The sequence below is a fragment of the Papio anubis genome, chromosome 14 (genome assembly GCF_008728515.1).
Source record: "Papio anubis isolate 15944 chromosome 14, Panubis1.0, whole genome shotgun sequence".
NCBI lineage: Eukaryota > Metazoa > Chordata > Mammalia > Primates > Cercopithecidae > Papio > Papio anubis.
In genome coordinates, this window is record NC_044989.1 from 62,627,320 (window position 1) to 62,648,247 (window position 20,928).

Here is a 20,928-nt window from a genome sequence, read left to right on the forward strand (position 1 = left end):
AAAAGTGAGAATATTTATTTATGCTTCCCTTTTCAGTGAGTATAAGTAATTTAATTAGGGAGTGGTGTGGCATTGTAAAGATTGTGTTATCCTAAGCCATTTCTATTTTGGAGTTTGTAGCCACAAAGATGAAATACAGAGGCAGCCTTGACTACTCGATTTCCTTTCATAGACCCACATTGAGAAGACACTACTAACGTCCAGTGGGAAACGAGTAGACTATTGATGAAGCTCAAAAAACAGAAGGGTTAGTGTTATAAGAGCAAACTGTCTTCTCCTGTTTGGAATATGGAAGCCATTTCTGAGCAAGTATGAGGACACAGGTACTTGATTTGAGATTGAAGACTATTTTCAGCCTGGTCTTCCTGAAGGTTTCCTGGGGCCTGCATCTGCCTTCTACTCCTGTGGCTGCTAGCACACACCTCCCAGACGGCCACATTGCCACATTATGGTTAGAGAAGAGTAAAGAAGTAAAGAAGCTCTGAGAACATTCACAGGTAATTGGATCACATTTGCATTTGTCCATATAACCTGACCACGCATTCTCAGGTAATAGGTTCCTCCTCTCAGAGGAATTTCAATTTATTTATTGTTAGGGATTCCCCTTCCCTGAGGTTTCAAGTCTCTTATAGAGAAAGAAGAGATGGAGCAGGTTTTTGAATGAGGTGTGGAAGGCCACTGGGGGGCCTTTTCTGAGCCTTCAGTCCACGTGTGTGCTGTTATTTGAATATGAGTTCTTGGTGCTGATGACATTTGGATGAGATGATCTCTGGCCTTTCATTTGGCAGAAGTTCTTGTGCAATGGCTGCCCCGGCCCACCACCTGGTCATTGCTGCCCTGTGACATGGACCTCATGGACTTTTCAGCAGAGCACATTAGGTTTTAGAGCGTTACACATGCTTGGGCTCCATTATGGCGCTGACCCTTAAATCCAGGAAGGCCTCTCTTGGTGCCCACAATATGGGTTCTCACCTGATCCCCCATCTCACGGGTGGAACTGCTATAAGTCTAACTTCTTCTTTGAGAACTGCTTAACAATTTAGGCCTCAAGGGAAACTGGCATTTTGGGCCCTTTTCTTGGCTATTCCCAAGTCATGTTGATTTTGGGTTTGAAGGTCAAGAAGGCTGAAAGAGCATTGCCAGGGTTTGGACTATTCATGAACCCAAGCAGGTCTTAAGAAAAGGATGCAAGAGACAAGAATGGCTCATTCCCATTCCTGATCCTGGTTATACCTATCTCCTTTCTTGAGATGGTCAAGAGAGGCTGGAAAGAAGAACAGGAAGTTGTGGGAGTGGCTTTGTTACACTTGGAAGTTGAGTCAAGAATTAAAGACACCCAAAGTGGGCCATCTCCTATTTGTCAACTCCTGACTGGTGGTGATGCGGAATATTTGATGTCCTGGGTCATCTTGACTTTCTCAGATGCAAAAAGGGTGACTTTACTAATGCAAAGGATGGGAAGCTGAGATGAAGCCTTCACTTGGGTCAAAAGTTTAACTTCCCCATGATTTGCAAGATGGAGTGAAAATTCTTGTTTCTTGCCTAGAACAGGAAAATACATACTTTACATGCTGGGCTATTGAGGCTATGAAATTAGATTTTCCTTAACATAAATCCAATTGCTAGAAACATTTGCCAAATAAGATTTCTTGAACTGAACTTCATTTGCATTAATATGAAAAATTGAAATATTGCGACTCATGAAGGTCTGAAAGTAATACACTAAAAAAAAGTTTTGCCCTTAATATCATATCTTGAAAGGCAGAGGCCAAGGATGAAGGACTTTTGTCTTTAAAGAGCCCTAAAAAAGCTTGTTTGCTCACATGATATGAATTACCATATTGGTTATAAATGTGCAACTTTCTATATACTACTAAAAGCACTGCCAATATGATTTTTATCAGTTGTGCCTCAATTACAGAGATACTAAAATGTGACATCTTAATTAAATATTACGTCATAGAATAATTGAAATACAGCATGAGCCTTTATGTATTTTTTTTTTTCCTTTTTTTTGAGACGGAGTCTCGCTCTGTCGGCCAGACTGGAGTGCAGTGGTGCAATCTTGGCTCACTGCAAGCTCCGCCTCCTGGGTTCACGCCATTCTCCTGCCTCAGCCTCCTGAGTAGCTGGGATTACAGGCGCCCGCCACCATTCCCAGCTAATAGTAGAGACGGGGTTTCACCGTGTTAGCCAGGATGGTCTTGATCTCCTGACCTCATGATCCGCCCACCTTGGCCTCCCAAAATGCTGGGATTACAGGCGTGAGCCACCGTGCCCAGCCTGTCTTTATGTATTTTTTTAAGCCCTTAAATTGAAAGATGGAGTCCTGTTCAGGTACATTTCCTGCTTCTGTCCCTTTGACCTGTATTTATGAATTCTCATCCCAAGCAACCCTGGTGGCTTTTAAGCTTTGCCAGTTGCTTTCTTCTTGGCTGTTGTTCATGGTGAAAGGGGATATATTAACTGCACTGAAGCAGCGAGAGTAGTTTTAATTTGATTGTAATCCAAGGGCTTATTTCTAAGTCAAGGGCCTGGCAGTTGAACAAAGGTGTTTCCAGCTTCCCGACAGCTGCCCCACGTGGGATTGAAGGGTGGGCCTCTGATGCTCCTCAGGCAATAAGCCACATGGAGAACTTGCATTGCAAGTGCTAGTAAGAGCTCACCTCACTGCCTTGGAAACCTACCATCCGAAGCCTACCATCCTGTGACTCGCCCTTTCCCAGCCTGTCTTCAACTCATCCTCTCTTCCTGCTCATCACCTCAGCCCTTCTTGAAGTTGGCTTTCCTAGCTCTTCTACTGGGCACCAACTTCCACCACCTCTTAAAAAAAAATCTCAAGTACAAAATAAACATCATCCTATCCTTGGTTTGGGTTTTTCCAGAAAACAAACTTTAAGACAGGGATTCTAGTGCAGGTAGATTTTTTGGGGGGAAGTGCAGGTACAAAGTTCGGCAGGAAGTGGCCCTTGGAAAAGCAGCAGATGAGGAGTGTGAAGCCACTGCCACCGTGGGTTTGGAGCTCAACCCCACAGGGAATCTAGAGGACGGTGCAGAAGACATGCCTCAGAATGCGCCTCTCTGAGGCTTGAAGGAGCTGAACTCCTTTTTTTTTTGAGATGGAGTCTCACTCTGTCGCCCAGGCTGGAGTGGGCACAATTAGTGGCACGATCTCAGCTCACTGCAACCTCTGTCTCCCAGGATGAAGCAATTCTCCTGCCTCAGCCTTCCGAATAGCTGGGACTATAGGCGCCCATCACTGCGCCCAGCTAGTTTTTGTATTTTTAATAGAGATGGAGTTTTGCCATGTTGACCAGGCTGATCTTGAACTCCTGACCTCAGGTTCTCCACCCACCTCGCCCTCAGCAAAGTGCTGGGATTACAGGCATGAGTCATCACACCTGGCCTGAACTATTTTATTTTTTATTTTTTTATTTTTTTTTGAGATGGATTCTTGCTCTGTTGCCCAGGCTAGAGTGCAGTGGTGCAATCCCAGCTCACTGCAAACTCTGCCTCCTGGGTTCAAGTGCTTCTCCTGGCTCAGCCTCCCAAGTAGCTGAGATTACAGGCACGTGTCACCCGTCTGGCTAATTTTTGTATTTTCAGTAGAGACGGAGTTTCACCATGTTAGCCAGGCTGGTTTTGAACTCCTGACCTCCAGTCATCTGCTCGCCTTGGCCTCCCAAAGTGCTGGGATCACAGGCAAGAGCCACCGTGTCTGGCCTTAGTAGATTGTAGAATTCTACTGCAACCATCACTCCACTCTACTACAAAGCCAATTTGGTTTTAAGTCATGATTCTACCTGCCCTCTAGAAATTTTTTATTTTGGTCATCTTTTTTTCTGTACAAAATTTCCTAAACAGTTCGTTCTCTGATTGCTTCTCTTTCCATAGGAGCCTGTTCTTCATGGATGTAAGGACTGTTTATAAGAAAATGAATTAGAGTTGTGTTTTGTTGTTTTTTTTTTTTTTTTAACAATTCTTAGTTATCTCAGGGATTAGGTGAGTTGTTGTTCACCCTAATTCTTCTAATTCTTATGGAGAAGAACAAATTCTAAGTGATGCTTGGTCCTTTAATGAAGGACTGAACTGATTTGTAGAAGTTCCTAGGAGGTGTTTCTTTTTCTGGACTGTTAACGCACAAGGCCACTTCCTACATTGGAAGGCTGGGTGAGGGTCACTGTGGCTTCCTTTCAGGCACTGAGCAGGTGGGGGGCAGGTAGACTTGACCCCGAATCTTTGAGCTGCCTTTCTTCCCTTTGCTTCGGGTCTGTTTCGTGGTGTTCTACTCAGCTGCTTCAACCTGAACCCTGTACCTCCCCCGCAGTTTAGGGAACATTCCTTAGCAGGTAAGCATCTGAGCTCATGCTCACTTAACCTGTGTGTTTGCATGTGCGCATGTGCGTGTGCATATGAGTTCTAGGAGGAAGAGCTGGTGAAGCCAGCCCCCCAGTTAGTCACCCCTTCTGCCTCCTCCAAGCTGGGAGCCTTTCCAGGGAAGCCTTCCTATAACCCACATCCCACGCAGCCTTCTCCCCGTCATGTGCTGGGCTGCGGTTTCCTTTTCCAGTTTGGCCATTAATACGATGCCGGATGTTTCCTATCTTTCACAAAATGAATTATTTCTCTTGGTGGTATTGTCTTCACTGCCAGTGCTGCCTTGGGCTTCTTTATTATATCCTTTGTTATTTAGGGAAAGAGACAAACATTTTTGACCATCCACTATTCTAACCTGGGAGCCCCCAGCATTTTAAATGTATTAATTTAATTTAATTTTTTGTTTTGAGACAAAGTCTCACTTTATTGCCCAGGCTGGTGTGCAATGGTGCCATCTAGGCTCACTGCAACGTCCGCCTCCTGGGTTCAAGTGATCCTTGTGCCTCAGTCTCCCGAGTAGCTGGGACCACAGGTGTGCGCCACCACACCATGCCTGGCTAATTTTTTTTTTTTTGGTATTTTTAGTAGAGATGGGGTTTCGCTATGTTGGCCAGGCTGGTCTCGAACTCCTGGCCTCCAGTGATCCACCTGCCTTGGCTTGCCAAAGTGCTGGGATTACAGATATGAGCCACCGTGTCTGGCCTATTTATAATTTTTAAAGATAGGGTCTCTGTCACCCAGGCTGGAGTGCAGTGATGCAATCCTAGCTCACTGCAGCCTCAACCTCCTGAGCTCAAGTGACCCTCCCGTCTCAGTCTCCTGAGTAGCTGGGACTCCAGGCGCGCACCCCCATGCTTGACTCCCCAGCATTTTTTCCTGTCTTCCCTGACCTGAGGCCTTCACCACATTGATCTCCACACCTGGAAATTCTCCTTCCTGCTGTGGATATGGCATCCGTTGCCCAGGTTCTGGAATTTCTGCCTGAAAGCTTCCTTTGGCTGCTAAGTGCTGGGCCCAAGCCTCCCACACTGCCCCCACAGCCTCTTCCTGGGCTCCTTCCTTGGCCTCCCTGCTCAGTCCTCAGGGTTATCTCTGTGGGCGCTCTCCCCGAAATATTTCCGCCTCTCGTTCCTTTCTGAGTCAAGCCCACTCTTGAGCCTAGCTCCGTGAAGGGGCTGTTGGCCGTTCATACCAAGAGAACCCTTCCAGGTTTACTCCTCGCTCACCCATTCCCAGCGTCGGTGCCCTCGCCCTTCTCTTTCACTGGAGTCCAATCCACCCTCCCTTTCAAACAGTTCTGCCTCTCCAGCACCTGCCCTCAGTGTCTCCCTGGATGTGCAAGTCCCCCTGTCCTTGAAGCCAGCACAGACTCTCAGGGTCCCCTTTGCCCATTTGTGTACACTTCTCAGCTTCAAACCCAGCAAGTCTCCTGCCCCATCCCCTTCCTGGGGAAATGGGTCTCTTTCGGAGGCCCCAGGCCTGAGGGAGGTCTGTTTTGTAGAAATGGAAGGGGTTCCGTTTTATGTTTTCTAAGGTGTATTTTCCACAGAGTTAAAAGGATTGTCAACTGGGTGTGGTGGCTTATGCCTGTCATCCCAGCACTTCGGAAGGCTGAGGCAAGAGGATTGCTTTAAGGCCAGGAGTTTCAGGCCAGCCCTGGTGACTTAGTGAGAATGCGTCTCTATTGCAAAAAAAATTAAAAGGACTGTTGCTTGGCTCCTGATCCTTTTAAGTGCTTTTAGCTCTGGGACAGGCCCTCAGTTCCCTTCCAAGTGGCTCTGGGTTGCCCAGGAGTGTGACGGAGGTAAGAATGTCCCTCATATCAAGGCAAGAACGTGAGTAAGGTCGGTGCCTCCATCGTCATTAGGATCAGAGCACATTCTATTTTGCTTGTCCTTGTCGATATCTGCCCTGTGGTCAGAGTCAGCGCCCCCACATTCCTGCACTCAAATGTAGAAGCTTCCCCTCCTCTGACTGCCTTGGGGTGAGGCCCCTGCCCCTTGTCTACGGGAACAGAGCGGAAAGGACCTGAGACAGAGCTGTCTCCCTCTGCCCTATCCTCCTCCTTTGCCCCTTCTGCCGAGCTCAGTAGTGGGAAGGTGGCCTTGGGAAGGGGCCTCTGGGGCTTGTCCACAGACACTCAACTGTGCCCAGGTGGCATCCCTTCAGCTGTCAAAATTCCCGGGGTGGGTGGGTAGGAAGCAGCCAGGCCCTTCCAGGCTCAGTTTGGCTCTACCCAAGACCTCCCTGGATACTAGAGAAAGTCCCAGCTCTCACGTCCTTTTGACTCAGTGATCCTCTGGGGCTCTTCCTCCTCTCGTTCAAGGGTTCAAGGCAACTGGGGTCAGAGTACCTTTTTCTACTTTTCCCATCTCATTGCAAAATGTGGCGTAGTAATGAGGTGTTAACTCATCAGTGGATAATTTATAGTCTGGCATGGAGAGAGGGGAATGAAAATGTAGACTTTTATTGACACAACATGAAGACTGCAGTGGGGAAAAGCTTGCAGGAAACCTAACTGGGCGGAGATTCGGGAATCAGGCAACAGGTGCCAAGGCGCTGCACAGGGACCCAGCCTGGGTCCTGCCTTGTCATTTCAGCTATTGGAAACTGAGAACAGACCTACCTGCTTCCGAGTTGCAGTCAACCAGGAGACCAGAGCTGTGACTGCCTCAGCAGCAGCTGCCAGCTGCTGTTTTCCTAGCTGGGGAGGTGGGAGAACCCAGGGAAAACCTCAGAAAAACAAAGACAAAACTTGAATGTGGACAAGCTCAAATGTCTTAAATAGTAACAATATCACATGAATCTTTCCTCTTGTGGGATATGAAAAATGAATGGTAGACACTGAAGATAAAGTTGTTGGGCTTAAAGTTGGTGGGAAATGCCTTTATTTAATTGCAAAAGTCTGTAAAAGTGAGTCACCATGGAAGGAATGAAGAAGGAGGGGTTGTGATGGACTGTCAAGAAAGCTGGGGAACTTTCCCACTCACTGTCTTGAAGAACAAGACAAACAGAAGATGCAAAACCACCCCACCGAGGCAGGCTCTGGAGGCCGGGGGAGAGCATTTCATTGTTGGGGGCAGCCTGTCTCACTGGTCCCGCCTCTAGAAGTTCGAGAGATGCTTATCTTGCTGAGTGTTTAGCACTTGTCCCTGCAACTGAGTACCTGCTCAACAAATAGGGGCTGCCATGGCAATCAAAAAACCCCAGCTGTGGCAGATGTTTATTATGGCAGATAATTAGAAATACTCTCTGCATTATCCCAGGTTTTGGCATGGTTCATTGTTGGTAGACCAACCCAATAAATTACTTTTCTGAGATAACATTGATGTGTTGGGTGAAACTTTCACTTAGAAAGCTATTTTATTTTATTTTATTTTATTTTTTGAGACAGAGTCTCACTCTGCTGCCCCGGCTAGGGGAGTGCAGTGGCACGATCTTGGCTCACTGCAACCTCTGCCTCCTGGATTCAAGCGATTCTCCTGCTTCAGCCTCCCAAGTAGCTGGAATTACAGGTGTCCGCCACCACACCCAGCTAATTTTTTGTATTTATAGTAGAGACAGGGTTTCTCCATATTGGCCAGACTGGTCTGGAACTCCTGACCTCAAGTGATCCTCCCGCCTCAGCCTCCCAAAGTGTTGGGATTACAGGCAAGAGCCACCGTGCCCAGCCTCACTTAGAAAGCTTTAAATTAAAAAGTAAACATTTCAGTTTTGAATTAATTTTGACTTACTGAGAAGTTCTAAAAATAGTATGCAGAGGCCAGGCGCAGTGGCTCATGCCTGTAATCCCAGCACTTTGGGAGGCCGAGGTGGGCAAATCACGAGGTCGGGGGTTCAAGACCAGTCTGGCCAACATGGTGAAACCCTGTGTCTCTTAAAAATACAAAAATTAGCCAGGTGTGGTGGTGCGTGCCTGTAATCCCAGCTGCTCAGGAGGCTGAGGCAAGAGAAACACTCAAATCCAGGAGGCAGAGGTTGCAGCGAGCTGAGATCATGCCATTGCACTGAAGCCTGGGGGACAAGAGCGAGACGAAGTCTCAAAAAAAAGTATGCAGAGTACCCATATGCCTCTACCCAAGTATTCCCGATGTTAACATCTTACACAACCATATCGTAATTATCAAAATCAACATTAGACCAACCAAGAACAATGAAATCAACATTGCTATTATTCTATTATCTGCACTGCAAACCTGACTTGAATTTTACCAATGTTTTTCAATAATGTCCATTTTCTTTTTTGTTCTTTCTTTTATTTGACATAGGGTCTTACTCTGTCACCCAGGGTGAGTGCAGTGGTGTGATCACGGCACCCTTGACTTCCTGGGCTCAAGTGATCCTACAGGTATACACCGCCATGCCCAGCTAAGATGCCCACTTTCTGTTCCCAGATGCTATTTAAGGCCCTACATGGCATTTGGTTATTTTTCCTTGGTCTCCTCCCATCTGTTTCTCAATCTTTCCTTGTCTTTCATGACTTTAACACTTCTGATGAGTACTGGTTATTTGTAGAATGTCCTTCCATTTGGGCTTGTATGGTGTTTTGCGTGATTAGAATGAGGTTATATATTTTTGGCAAGAATACCACAGACATGATGTTTTGTCTGTCTCGAGGCCTCACACTGGGGGCTCGTGATGTCACTGTGTCCTATTCCTGGTCCTATTAACCTTGTGCACTGGGTTCCTCCACAGTAAGGTATTGTCTTTCTCTTTGTAGTTAAAAAATATCTTGGGGAACATTTGTATATGTTAAAAAATATCTTGGGGGACATTTGTATATGTAAATTGTACAAATGCCAGTTCTGTCCCAGCCTCCCTCCTCTGCTGTTCAGTCCTTTGACTCTCTCTGTTCATTGTCCTCTGCCTCTTGGGCTGCTCCTCCTCCGGCTGGTCGCTTCCTTACACGAGGATTGACTGTCTTACTCAAAATGTCTGTGGCCTTAAGCAGGGCCCAGAAGAGCTCCGTGCTTCTCATCAGCGTATGGGGTCAGGTGGAGGAGGAGCCTACTATTACTCAAAGGTAAGGGACAAAGCTGTGCTAACACAACAGATGCCTCTGTCTTTGCAAGTTGTGCCTACTTCCGAGGTGACCTTGCGGGGGACCCTACCTGGCCCACATCCCTGGACCAGAACGCGTCCTGGAGGGACAGGTCGGAGGAGCAGCCCACCTGGCTGAGGCCTAGAGGCAGAAATGAGCCAGAGGTGAAACTCCTCCTGGGGGAGGTGGTGGAGTTTTCTCCAAGGAGCAGTTGGGTTGCTGCGCTGAGCAATCTCCAGGGGCAGGAGACCCAGGGCGGGGGCAGAGGGAGCATCAGGCCTACTGTGGGAGGCCTCCCCTGCCCGCGATGGGCAAGGCGGTACCAGTTAAAGCAACCTTAGTTCCCGTGGTAGATGAGAGCAGGGGTTCCCTCCTTCCTCAGTCGGGGTTGGGAGATGCCAGTGTGCTCCAGGCCCACCTGCTTCCAGTTGCTTTCCGGGGCGCTCATGCCCTGGTGTGGCACACAGAACTCTATCTGCAGAATGGCTGTTCTTGGCAGCAATCTCAGCCTTCCAGACTCCTCTCCAACTTTGGATCATTTGAGCTCTATTTTTATGCAGAGAGGAGAAGTTTCCCATGTTTGAAAATAGCTGCCATGCAGAGGACTATGGTAGCTCCTGTTGTTGCCTGTCCTTCCATCCTCCTTTTTCTGGAGATGGGCTGTGCCCCGGGGCTGTGGGGTGATAAACAGGGCCTGTTGGAACCCTCCCAGGGACTGGGAGAAGGAAGCTCTTCTTCCTCTGGTGTCGCTACATGGGCATGGTGGAGTTGCCTGGCCCTCTCCCTAACTACCCGAAGGAAGCCTCCCATTGCCACAGTGAGAGTGAGGGCAACACATGTGGAAGGAGGAGGGGCCAGGAGTGGCGCCAGCGCCCATGAGCCCCTTTCACCTGCCTCCATCCCGGCCTTCCCAGCCACGTGAGCCTTTTCTTTTTTGCTTAAGCTGACTGGAGTCGGTCCTGACTGATACCATGAAGGCCTGCTTCCTTCCCTGAGTTCTAGGGTGAGCCCAGCTGCAGGTGCCTCCAGATTCCTGCCCTGAAACGCCCAATTTTAAGACTGTGATAATTGCTTCCAGTAGGCAGCTGGGGAAGAAACTTGATGTACCTACCTTAGGCCAAAAATCTAAGTGGAAAGACTTAGGAAGCAGGGAACCCCTTTCTCCAGCTGTTCTGTGTTCAGTGTGGGTCTGAAGACTCCTGGGTGAGAGAGAACAGTGATAGCATATGAAGGTCCTGTCCGTTACTGATATTGGAGGGGCAGTCTGTTCGATTTGTTCTGGTTATTATAAGATTTGGAATTGAGGCCCTGCCTAAATTTTTTTTTAGGTTCAGTGAAATTTTTTTTTTTTTTTTTTTTTTTTTGAGAAGGAGTCTTGCTCTGTCGCCCAGGCTGGAGTGCAGTGGTGTGTTCTCAGCTCACTGCAATTTCAGACTGCCCCTCCAATATCAGTAACAGACAGGACCTTCATATGATGCCTACCAGAAGTCTCCTTTTAATGTCCTCCTCTCCCCTCCCCATGCCCAGGGTGAGGGTGGACCGTCCCTGAAGTGTCCTTCACAGTTCTGATGATGAATAAAGGCCTAGGGACTCTGCTGATACTGAAATTTTATCACTGATTCATGATTCCATGAGCCCCCTCCTGCTTGTGAGCTGGTTGCACCCAGGGTGCAATCTGGGGTGAAGGACTGTAACTTACTGGGCAGTCACTCCCCTTCCTCACATGTCATGCCATCGGATTAGGTGCTCACACAGGGTAGAGACCTGCCTACTCACTCCCGAGTCCCAGTGCCTCCTGTCCTGCTACTGCACTCAAAGGGTGTATTACTTTGTACATTGTCTCCCACTCACTAAAAGTTCTGCAAGGCAGGGGCGCGTTGTCTCTCATGTTCACCTCTGTGCCTTGCCCAGTTGTAAGCTGGGCACAGTGGCTTTTGCCTGTAGTCCCAGCTACTCGGGAGGCTGAATGAGGAGGAAAGATGTGTTTTTTTTTGAGACTTGCTCTTCTTTTTTTTTTTTTTTTTTTGAGTCTTGCTCTGTCACCCAGGCTGGAGTGCAGTGGTGCGATCTCGGCTCACTGCAAGCTCTGCCTCCCAGGTTCAAGTGATTCGCGTGCCTCAGCCTCCCAAGTAGCTGGGATTACAGATGTGCACCACCACTCTTGGCTAACTTTTTTTGTATTTTAAGTAGAGAAGGATTTTCACCATATTGGCGAGGCTGGTCTTGAACTCCTGACCTCAGGTGATCTGCCTGCCTCGGCCTCCCAAAGAGCTGGGATTAGAGGCGCAAGCGACCGCGCCCTGTCTGAAAGATGACTTGAGACCAGGAGTTTGAGGCTGCAATGAGCTCTGATGGCACCACTGCACTCCAGCCTGCAGCCTGGGTGACTGAGTGAGACCGCATGTCTTAAAAAAAAGAAGTAGTTGTAGAATGTAGTTGTTGAAGAAGTATGTGAGTGAATAGATAATAGTTTCAGATTCCCACAGTGTTTCTGATAAGATTTTGTACTCATCAAATCAACTGACAATATAAATGTAATCTTCATTCTCTTCCAGTGTTTATGTGACAAGTTTTGCAAAGGCAGGGCTGTTCCCTGTTGCGTTCACCTCCACACCTTGTTCGTAAAAAGTGTCCAATAGATAGTAGTTGAATGAATGGATAAATGAACCCAGTAACATTTGTCGTAGGAAAAAAAATCAGAGTGACAATCAAAAGGTCTCCAGAGAGGGGAGGCAGGAAGAGCAGGGAAGTGTTGTTCCACACAGTTGCTAACTCTTTATTACATCCTTTATGTCTGTCCATCCTGGCCCCTCGCCTGGGCCCAGACTGCCCATGCAGTGACAACCTGGGATAAGCGGCCACGGGTGCTCACTTATCTCGAGGGAGTTGCCTCTTGTCCAGTCTTCCAACTCCTATTTGCCTCTGCCGTTACATTTCCCTCAAATTTGCAAAACTCCTAACAACATACATGGCATTACCAATAATGCATTGTGAAGCCGAAATAGACTTTTCTAAACTGTCAATGAAAAGCAAATTTTGATCAAACATGCTAGAGGAAAGATTGAATTATCCCTTCTGTTCTCTCTGTAGAAAATCATATCATAAGATTGTTACATGAAGTAGCAGTCAGTGTGCAGACCCTACTCTCTGGTCTGAAAAAATATTATAGACGTGTGTCATAGTTTATGAAAATATTTTGTAGGCCGGGTGAGGTGGCAGATCACAAGATCAGGAGTTTGAGACCAGCCTGACCAACATGGTGAAACCCCATCTCTACTAAAAATACAAAATTTAGCTGGGCGTGGTGGCACAAGCCTGTAATCCCAGCTACCTGGGAGGCTGAGGCAGGAGAATCGCTTGAACCCGGGAGATGGAGGTGGCGGTGAGCTGAGAGCGCCATCGCACTCCAGCCTGGGCAACAAGAGCGAAACTCCGTCTAAAATAAATAAATAAATAAATAAATAGATAGATAGATAGATAGATAGATAAATAAAAAGCAACAAAATTGCATAAGCTTTAGGGTCCACACAGCCTGGATTTATTCCAATCCCCTCTGAGTTGAGCACGCCATTGCACTCTAGCCTGGCAACAAGAGTGAAACTCCGTCTAAATAAATAAATAAATAAATAAATAAATAAATAAAAGAGGAACAAAATTGCATACGCTTTAGGGTCCACACAACCTGGATCTTCTCCAGTCCCCTCTGAGTAATGGTGGGGAAATTCCCTGATGCAGGAGTCACAGTTCCTTCTTTCTGCTTTTCTACCTCTCATTCCAGCTGTGTCTTAAGTCCTTAGGAGAGCTCATTGGGTTTTTTTGTTTGTTTGTTTTGCTTTTTTCTGATTTTCATTCACTTTGAGGAGAGAGGCAGAAGGGACACATGACCCAAGGTGTCCTTCGTCAGAAAGGCGGCCAGGTTGGGGGGGACGTAGGGGAGTCCTGTGTGAATTCAGAAGACGTCGGAGCCGGAACTGTGGTGGAAGTCACATTCAGAGAGACTTCGGTTAATTGAGAGAAACACCTTTCTCATAGTTGACCTTCTGTTGGCAACACTGCCTGGGCAGGCAGGTGGATTCTGTGGTACCTGAAGTCTCCTCTTTCAGCACCTAGATGCTGAGGGGAGCAGTTAAGGCCCCACAGGAGGGACTAGTACCTGGAGGTCGGACTTGACACTGGGGCAGGACGGAGCCTGGTCTCACTGACCCTGTGCCTTAGATGTTCTGCTAATATTAACAGGAACATATCATAAGTTCTTAGATGATATGTGAAATTGTATAATACCATTTGGAAGTTGACTCTGATAAGTTGGATGTATACTATAAACCCTAAAGCAACCGTTAAAGAAACAAAGAATTATAGCTAATAAGCCAATAAAGAAGATAAAATCGAATCATAAAATATGCTCCATTAATCTATAAGTAGGCTGAAAAAGAAGAAAAGAGAAACAGAAAACATGTAGGACCAATAAAAAACAAATTTCAAGATGACAGACTTAATCGTAATTATATCAGTAATCACATTAAATAAAAATAGTCTCACACTCCCAATTAAAGGCAGACAATATCAGATTGGATATCAAAGCCAGACCCAACTACATGCTGCCTTCATGAGGTGCGCTTAAATATAAGAACAGATAAGGTAGGCTGGGTGCGGTGGCTCACGCCTGTGATCCCAGCACTTTGGGAGGCCAAGGCGGGCAGATCACCTTAGGTCAGGAGTTCAAGACCAGCCTGGCCAAATGGTGAAACCCCGTCTCTACAAAAATACGAAAATTAGCCAGGCATGGTGGCCGGTGCCTGTAACCCCAGCTACTCAGGAGGCTGGGGCAGAAGAATCGCTTGAACCTGGGAGGGGGAGGTTGCAGTGAGTAAAGATTGTGCCATTGCACTCAAGCCTGGACGACAGAGCAAGACTCCGTCTCAAAAAACAAAACAAAAAAAAGAACACATAAGGTGGGCTGGGCTCAGTGGTTCATGCCTGTAATCCCAGCACTTTGAGAGGCCAAGGTGGGTGGATCACTTGAGGTCAGGAGTTCGAGACCAGCCTGGCCAACATGGTGAAACCCCATCTCTACTAAAAATACAAAAAAAAAAAAAAAATTGGGCGTGGTGGTGGGTGCCTGTAATCCCAGCTACTTGGGAAGCTGAGGCAGGAGAAGCACTTGAACCTAGGAGGTGGAGTTTGCAGTGAGCTGAGGTCGCACCATTGCACTCCAGCCTGGGCAACAAGACTGAAGCTACATCTCAAAGAAAAAGAAAAAAAAAAAAAAAGGTAAAAGTAAAAAGGATGGAAAAAGTCAGAGAAAGCTGGAGTGGCTAGATTAATATTAGACAAAGTTGATTTCACAGGGATAGTGCATTTCACAATGACAAGGGAGTCAATTCACCCGGAAGACATAAAAATCCTAAATGTTTATGCACATAGATCTTCAAAACACATGAAGCAAAAACTGATAGAATGATAAGGAGAAATAAAGAAACTTCCAATTATGGCTGGAGATTTCAATACCTCTGTTTCAATTAATGGTAGAGCGTGAAAATAGAAAAATAATTAAGGATATAGAAGATTTCAACATTATCAACCAACATGGCCTAAAATAGGCCACCCAAGAACAGAACACACATTTTCAAGCGCGTGCCCATGGAAAGTTTACCAAGATAGATCATATTCTGAATCATAAACCAAGTTTCAATAAACTTTACAAGATTAGAATCATGTTAAGTATCTTCTCTGGCCACAATGAAATTAAATTGGAAATCAATAATAGACCTCTGGGAAATCCTCAAATGCTTATAAACTAAATAATACACTTCTAAATAAGCCATGGGTCAAGAAGAAATCAAAGGGACATTACAAAGTCTTCTTTGAACTGAATGAAAATGAAAACACAACATATCAGAATGTTGGAGGTATCGTTAAAACAGCCATTTGGGGAGAATGTATAGCATTAAGTGTCCATACGAGAAAAAAATGGAGGTCTCAAATCAATGGCCTCAGCTTACACCTTAAGAAACTAGAAAAAAGAGACCAAATTAAACCAAACTAAGCAAAAGAAAGGAAATAATGAAGATCAAAGCAGAAATCAGTGGAACAGAAAACAGAAAAATAATAGAGAAAATGAATGAAACCAAAAGCTGGTTATTTGAGAAGATCAATAAAATTGATAAACTTACTACCAGATTATTTTTTTAAAAAAGACTCATTTGAAGACTCAAATTATCAATCAGGAATGAGAGAGGTGACTTCCTTAGACATTCTGCAAATATTAACAGGAACATAAGGAACATTATTGTGGTGTTATGATGTATACTGGTTTTCCTCCACAGTTTCTGGCACATAACTCCCATAGCCCTTGTTACAGTCTTTTGTTGGGTGTATTAGGCCTCAGGGACAGGCCTCTCACCTGCCCTCTTCACCTGCTCCAAGGCAGGACTCTCTCCTTGTGGGTCTTAAGACCCTCCTATACGAACTTGCACCCCGTACTCTGGGGGAAGGAATGCTTCCATTACAAACCGAGAGGACAGGGTTCAGGGAGCTCCCAGATCGCTGAACATGTGGAGGTTCCTGCACAGTGGCACCCAGGGAGGGCATGGAAGCTCCACACCCCTTTCCCCATACCTCAACCTACGTGTTTCTTCATCTGTATCCTGTGCCTTATGCTTTATAATAAACTGGTAAACTAAGTAAGTGTTTCCCTGAGTTTTGTGGGCCACTCCAGCAAATTAGTCAAACCCAAAGAGGGGGTCACTGGAACCCTGACTTGAAGCCAGTCAGAAGTTCCAGAGGCCTGGATTTATGACTGGTGTCTGAGAGTGTGGGACTGAACCCCCAACCTGTGGGATCTGACACTATCTCCAGGTAGATGGTGTCAGAACTAGATTAGGGGACACCCGGCTGGTGTCTGCTGCTTGGTGTGTGGAGGAAAGCCCCCACACATTTGGTCACCAAAGGCTTCTGTGTTGATGACTGTCATGGTGTGAAAGCAAAAGAAAGCACGGATAGAGTTTCCCCTACACAATTGTGAACAACTTTATGCCAATAAGTTTGACAACCCAGACAAAATGGACAAATTCTTTGAAAGACACAAACTACCAAAGTTCTCTCAAGAAGTAGATTACCTGAATAGTTCTACATCTGCTAAAGAAGTTGAATGTGTAGTTAAAAACCTTCCCAATAAGACAGATCTAGGCCCACGTGGCTTCACTCATGAATTCTACCAAACATTTATAGAAGAAATAATACCAATTCCACATACATTATTCCATAAAATTGAAGAGAAGGGTACATTTTCCAACTCATTTTATGAGACCAGCATTACTCTCATATTAAAGTCAGATAAAGACATTATAACAAAACTACAGACCAATACTCATAATGACCAACAAATTTAAACAAAATTTTAGCAAAGTGAATTCAATCATAAATAAAGAGGGGATTTATCCCAGTGTTGCCAGGCTGGTTCAACATTCAAAAATGAATCAATCTTCCAGAAATTTTTCCAAATTAAAAAAAAAGAATCGAGCTGGGTGTGGTGGCGTGCACCTCTGGTCCTAGCTACTTGGGAGGCTGAGGTGGAAGGATGGCTTGAGGCCGGGAGTTCTCTGGCTGCAGTGCACTGTAATCATGCCGTAGAATAGCCACTGCGCTCCAACCTGGGCAACACAGCAAGGCCTCATGTCTGAAAAAAATAAAAATAACTGAATCCATATAGTCATTTTAACAAAACAGAAAACCTAGATGATAACCTCAATCGATACAGAAAACACATTGACAAAAATCCAGCATTCACTCTTTTGGCAAATAATAACTAGAAAGGAACATCCTCAACCTGACTGGTAAAGGACGTGTGTGAAAAACCCGCAGCCAAAATTATACTTAATGGTGATAGGCTGATGATTTCCTCCCATGCTTGGGAATAAGACAAGGATGTGAGATCTCACCTCTTCTAGGCAACATTGTATTGAGGTTTCCAGCTAGTGGGGTTAGGCAAGAAAAAGAAACAAAAGATAGCCATCTGATAAAAGAAAAAGTAGGCTGGGTGTGGTAGCTTATTCCTGTAATCCCAGCACTTTGGGAGGCCAAGGCGGGAGGATCAATTGAGCCCAGGAGTTTGAGACCAGCCCAGGCAACATGGTGAGAACTTGTCTTTACAAAAAATTAAAAAGTTAGTCAGGCTGGTGTTGTGCACCTGTGGTCCAAGCTACTCAGGAAGCTGAGGCAAGAGGATCACTTGAGCCCAGGAGATTGAGGCTGCAGTGAGCTGTGTTCACACCACTGCATTTCAGCCAGGGTGACAGAGCAAGACCTTGTCTCAAAAAAAACAATGAAAGAAAGAAAAAAGTAAAACTGTCTATTTGCAGACAACATGAGCATCTATACAGAAAGCTAACAAATCTATTAAAAGCTACTAGAACTGGGCCAGGTGCAGTGGCTCACCCCTGTAATCCCCGCACTTTGGGAGGCCAAAGTGGGCAGATCACGAGGTCAGGAGTTCGAGACTAGCCTAACCAACATGGTGAAACCCCTTCTCTACTAAAAACATAAAAATTAGCCGGGTGTGTTGGCACACACCTGTACTCCCAGCTACTCAGGAGGCTGAGGCAGGAGAATCGCTTGAACCTGGGAGGCGGAGGTTGCAGTGAGCTGAGATCGTGCCACTGTACTCCAGCCTGGGCGACAGAGCGAGACTTTGTCTCAAAAAAAAAAAAATAAATAAATAAATAAACAAAACAAAACAGAACACTACTAGAACTAATGAATGAGTTTAGCAACATTACAAGATACAAGACTAATATATTAAAATAAACTGGCTGGGCATGGTGGTTCACGCCTGTAATCCTAGCACTTTGGGAGGCCAAGGCAGGCGGATTGCCTGAGCTCAGGAGTTCGAGACCAGCCTGGGCAATGTGGTGAAACCCTGTCTCTACTAAAAAAAAAAAAAAAAAAAAAAAGTAACCAGGCGTGGCAGCATGTGCCTGTAGTCCCAGCTACTCAGGAGGCTGAGTCAGGAGAATTGCTTGAACCTGGGAGGTGGAGGTTGCAGTAAGCCAAGATGGTGCCACTGCACTCCAGCCTGATGACAGAGTGAGACTCCTTCTCAATAAAAAACAAAAACAAAAATAAATTGCTTTTCTGGGTATGAACAATGAGCCGTTGGAAATAAATAAAAAATTTAAAATATGCCACTAATAGCAACATCAAAAAAATACTTATGGATATATTTATCAAAAGATATAAGAAGACCTGTACATTGAAAACTACACAACACTGATGAGCAAAATTTTATTTTATTTTATTTTTTATGTTTATTTTTTGGAGAGAGAGTCTCACTGTCATCCAGGCTGCAGTGCAGTGGCGTGATCTCGGCTCACTGCAACCTCTGCCTCCCAGGTTCAAGTGCTTCTCCTGCCTCAGCCTCCTGAGTAGCTGGGATTACAGGCACCTGCCACCACACCTGGCTAATTTTTGTATTTTTGGTAGAGATGTGGTTTTACCATATTGGCCAGGCTGGTCTTAAACTCCCGACCTCAAGTGATCTGCCTGCCTTCACCTCCTGAAGTGCTGGGATTACAGGAAAGAGCCACCGCGCCTGACCTGATGAGCCAAATTTTAAATGACCTAAATGAATGGAAAGATCAAATTGATCCATAGATTCAGTGCAATTATGAATACAATCCCAAGAGGCTTTTTTGCAGACAATTACAAACTGAATCTAAAATTTACATGGAAATTCAAATGACCTAGAATAGCAAGAACCATTTTAGAAGAGAAGAACAAAGTTGAAGGACTAACACTACCCAATTTCAAGACTTATTTTTAAAAAATTTGGTATGTAATAATAAAAAGCAAAAAAAAAAAAAAAAGAATGACATGAAAATATATGATCCTTGAAAAGATGAAATAAAAATACTAAATATATATTTTTAAAAATTGATATATAATAGTTGTATATATTTGGGGGGTACACGTCATTTTGTTACATGCATACAACGTGTAGTGATCAGATGGGGCATTGAGATATCCATCACCTCAAACATGTATCTTTTCTTTAAGTTGAGAATATTCATTATTCTAGCTATCTCGAAATATACATTATTGTTAACTATAATCACCCTAGGGAACTATTGAACACTAGATCTTATTCCTTCTATCTTACTGTATTTTTGTACCCATCAATCAATCTCCCTTCATCCCTCCCTTCCCATCCTCTCAGCCTCTGGTCACCATCAGTCTGCTGTCTCCATGAGATCCACTTTTTTAGCTTCCAAGTATGAGTGAGAACATTTGGTGTTTGCCTTACTGTGCTTGGCTTACGTCACTTAACATAATGATCTCCAGTTCCATCCATGTTGCCGCAAATGACAGGATCTCATTCTTTGTTATGGCTGAATACTGTTTTCAATTTTGACTTCTTATGCCACTGCAATAATCAAGACAGTGTGATACCGATGTTAAGAAAGAAAATAGATCAATGGAATAGAACAGAGAGACTGGAAATGGATTTTCAATGAAGATACAAAGGCAATTCAGTAGAGAAAGCATCATCTTTTCAACAAATGGTGCTGGAACAATTGGATATTCATAAGGCAGAAAAAATGAACTTCAACCCATACATTGCACCATGTATCAAAATTAACTCAAAATGAATCACAGACGTCAATGTAAAACCCAAGATTATGAATCAACTTCTAGAAGAAAACATAGAAGAAAACCTTTTTGACCTCGAGTTAGACAAAGATTTCTTAGAAACAGTACAAAAAGAACAATCTATCAAAGAGTAAATTGATAAATTGAATTTCATCTGTTGGGGCTCAGAAAACAATACCCCGAAGTGTAGACCTCAGCAGCAGTCTCAGAAGCAAAAGTTTTTCTCTGACCTTCTTCTTCCCTCTTATCTCTCAGTCCCATTCTTTCCCGAGGCTAGCCATAGAAACTAGAAATCTCTTCCCTAAAGCAGGTGGTAGAAACCAGAACCTCTTCTCCCCAAAGCTACTCATAGAACCTAAAAATATACTCTCATTTTCCATCCACCTTTCTGTGTAAAAGCTGGTCATAAAGAAACTATCTGGCCTACCTTGTTTGACTATAGCTCATAAGACCGCCCCCCGCCCCATCCCAGAGAGGAAGGAATGCATGCTCAGAGAGGCCAAGAAGAATGTAGACAGACAGGCGCTACTGGGTTTCCCTAACTCAGCCTATTAGCATTAGATCATATTCTTTTTGTCCAATCATACTTCCTCACAGCTGTCTACACTTTGTTGAACCTAAATATTAAAATGAACATTTTCTCCTGTATCTTTGGGTCTTCATTCTGAAGGCTCCTGTGTATACATGCTAAATAAATTTGTGTGCCTTTTCTCCTATTTATCAATCAGCTTCATGTCAGTAATTTTCAATGAACCTCAGAAAACAACAAAAAGGAAACACTTTGGCTCTTTGACACGCTGTTAAAAGAACAAAGACAAGCTACAGACTGAGACACAATCTTTGCAAACCATATTTCTTTTCTT